Below are 3814 nucleotides of genomic sequence, written 5' to 3'. Positions count from 1 at the left end.
TTGCACCTCTTTCCCGGGAATCCCCTACCTATACCCCCCTCCTTCCACATGTTCTCGCTGCTTGCCTGAACTGTCACACTTTCACCAGTGGCATCACTACTGCAAAATTTGCAGGACATAGGAATAAATTTCTTTCTTCCACACTTGCATTCCAAAGCCACAATCAGATCCCTAGCAGCAAGTCATCCTGCTGACCCATCCCAAAACACAAAATACATATTAACTCAAGCAATTGGGATAACGACATTGGTGAAGTTGCCCACCAACCTCCCTGCAGCACAATAGATGCTGTACAGTCCATGCCTTTAAATCTTCAAACCCATTAGTCTGACTGCAAATTTAGTCATACATCCAACAAAGCCAGGTAAATACCGTCCAACCAACAGTTAACTCTAGTCTCACCCTTATCTCAGAATTCATCCAGCTTCATCAGTTTCCTGTGGTACCTACGGGTTCCATAGATGAACCTCGCTCTTCAAGCTTCACCGTACTAGCCCTAGCACAAAGACAGAAGCCCTAATCAGGCCAGAACATATCCAAAATGGGTGTCATCTGAAAGAACTACCCTCCTGGGGTGTTTGTGGTCACCTCCTTTGGGTTAAGACTAGCCTACAATTTGGAGTTAACATATGGTTTAGGAGAGAAGTATACAATATATTCCTGAACACTAAGGCGTTCAAATGCTCTTTAACTCATTTCCATATGATAGAGGTCACCTCTCTTTGGATAAACCTAGAGTTAAAGTGATGATTAAGACTGAGTTGGAAAATATTTTTATTTCTGAGGGCTGCTGAAGTAATATATAGACTGGTGCCGGCAGCACCAAATCAGCCCCAATTTGGTTATAAGATAGCAAAGATCACCCATCCAAGAGTTGGAGGCCTCTGTTTGTTTTTCATAGGGTATGCCATGCAAAAATAAAGGCTTGTGTTGATAGTGAACTGAATGGACTAGAGTTAGTTGCAGAATGGCAAGGTATCGCCTCTCCGGGATTTAGGTTAGGATTCCTGAGGAATCCTAAGGCTGGAAAATTGTACCCTAGATTCTGTCAGGACCACCAAAGTAGGAGGAGGTCTGATGCTGACAAGGATGAAAGGTAAAACTGAGTTTTGAGGGGTTACCCCTTGATAGTAGGGATTCTTGTGATAGTGATACAGTTGGGTTAGAGGAAAGAATGGGCTGGAGAACTGTATTTATTCCTGAATTTTATTGGGATTGCCATCTTAAATTGGGGACGCTAATACAGTAGTAGAATGGTTGTAGCATAGCTTACAGGATATATTTTGATCTGTTAGTGGCCAGGGTCACTTCTAGTTTTAGAAAAGAGGGTGTGTCAGCCTGCCAGAGCAGGATGAAAACTGTACTGTACATGCTTTGGATCATAGCGGTAACAATTCTTGTGTTAAGGCTACAGTTAGTGTTTGAGTTAGGAACAGAGCTAAGGTCTGAGAGAGAACCGGGTGGAGAATTGTGTGACCATCTTAATCCTCTAGGGAACATCAAACAAGGAGGACAGTACTAGTGAGATTGTGTGGGATACTCACAGGACAGCAGCGTCACCTCTTTTAACTTTAAACTATGGTTAGGTTGAAAACTGGGATTAGGGTGCGAGACAAATGATATTACAGAATTGTGGTTCCAGGACCATTGGGTTTTGCAGTGGCTGTGGTACCGACGACAGTTATGGTTCCGTTTAAGGTTTGAAAAAGAAGGGCAAGGACTGCTGATACTATGTGTGAATCCTGTAGGTGCCACTGAAATAGGATGAGGTTTGGCACACAGAAAAATCTAATGGGCAACAATTTGGGCTGAAGATATATTTTCAGTTCTTGTAGGGTCTGTACGCCTGTAGCATGAAGGTAGTGTTGCACTGCAAGTTAGGTCTATTGCTGTGAGGGCTACCTTTCCTAGTTTAAGGCTACGTTTGGTTGGAATCAGGTTTGTGCCTTAGGAGAGAAGGACCAGAAAAGACTTGTTCGTTGCAGGAACGTGTAAAGGCTGCAGAAATAGTAAGCAGATTAGGGACATCTGAGGGAAATAAGCTGTGGGGTTTTTTATTAAGAAATGCATCCTGGGCCTCAAGTTAATGATGGTATTGTGGTTGTGTTTGGATTTGTGACAGAAGGCCTCAGAGTAGAGCAAGGGCTGCCTGATGAACCCTATCTAAATGCAAGAAGTTTGTCCTTTGTTGGGACATAGATGTGGAAAGTTAGGTTTTGTTTCTGGATCCTAGAAGACCTCCTTGTTGCTGTTAGACCAAAAGGCTAGGGTTTGGGTTTGAGTCTGTCAAAGTCATCAATTTTCCACTTGGGCTGAAAGAGGCGAACTCCTAAATACACCTGCAATTAGTTCTGGGATAGTCAAGTGTTGCTTTTCTGGCCTTAATACAGGAATTTGTGTAATGACTGCAAAACCAGGCTAATTCATTGATCCTGCAGATGCCACGACACACAGGAGTGCTGGGCAAAGCAAGGGAAAGGAAAAGTGATGGGATGGGCTATGTTTGGTTTTAGGTGAAGTTCATCTTTCAGGTCCACAAGGGGCTGAGAAGTTAAATGTACTCCTAAGCGGTCTGTGTGCTGCAGTGCTCTACTGAGCGCTGACACCTTTAGTTGGGCTAGTGTTTAAGTTCAGGTCACTGGGCCAGAGTTTAAGGTTACTATTAGTCCTTGGAACAGAAGCGGCTGAAGTGTCAGGTTTAACACAATGTTCCAGACCAACATGAGAGCCATGCTGGGAGAAAGTTTGGGGCAGAGTTAGCTGGCCTAACTGGATTCAGGCCAAGGTTAAGGGCTTGTCATAGCTGGAGCTGAAAAGCAGCATTTACGTCTGGATAATGCTAGGGTTGCTAGGCTTCAACCTGAGTTAGTCCTAACATATTAAACCAAATGATTTAATCTGGAGAGTCTGATGGATCAAGTAGGGTTTAGTGACAGCATGGCCTAGTATTGTACAGGCCATTAGAACTAGGATGACAACTGCTGAAAAAATCAAATGGGGTCAAGGTTAGGTACGGGGTAAGCAGGGCCTAAGTTTAGGGCTAAGTGTTGTCATTATGGTTAATGTTTGGTACCGGAGAGGCTGAAGAGCTTTGTGAAAGTCCCTCCTGCATTGCTCTTTTTTCTAAGGGAGAAAGGGACTTCACAGGGAAAAGTCTAACAGAGGAAGTAGGAGAAAGAGGAAAAAGAGACACCAGTACTTATCAAGACTTTGAGACCACAAGGGAATGGTTTGGAAGTCTATAGACATGTGCACATATGTTTTCCCCAATCTTTAACCTTCTTCCCATCCTTCCTGTCTCCCTGTGAGTCTCCCTTCCCCCCCAGCTCCCACAGTCCTCTGCCTCTCCATGTCACACTGACGTTCCTTTCTTTTAGTTCCTCTGCATCCTTCCCAGTCCCAGCACAGGGCAGAGGCAGCAAGAGAAGAGAAAAACAAGGGAAGCAGCTTTACCATTTTTTTTCATCCCGTGTCCAAACCAGTAACAAGAACCACAACCACCATCACCACCACCCCAACAATAATAATGGAAGTGCTGCAGCACCGTAGCTTTGCTAGCCTGGGGAGAGAGGTAAGTGAGGGTGGCAGGGGTTTCACCACAAGCCTTCAGGGAGAGATCAAAACATTTGAGGACCACCAGCTCCCGGGGAGCCGGCTCTGCCTGCGGGCTCTCCCGCTGGCTGGGAACGGTGATCCCACAAGACCCTGCCTCCCGGCAGCTCCTATTTGCACAAGCCCGGGGCAAACCTGCCTCGGAGGGCACCGAGCCTCCCCGCGGGGCACTTCTGAAGCAGCCCCTTTGCCTGACGGCCCC

Source organism: Pygoscelis adeliae, unplaced genomic scaffold (assembly GCF_000699105.1).
Source record: "Pygoscelis adeliae isolate BGI_AS28 unplaced genomic scaffold, ASM69910v1 Scaffold186, whole genome shotgun sequence".
Classification (NCBI taxonomy): domain Eukaryota; kingdom Metazoa; phylum Chordata; class Aves; order Sphenisciformes; family Spheniscidae; genus Pygoscelis; species Pygoscelis adeliae.
This window is presented reverse-complemented; position numbering follows the sequence as displayed.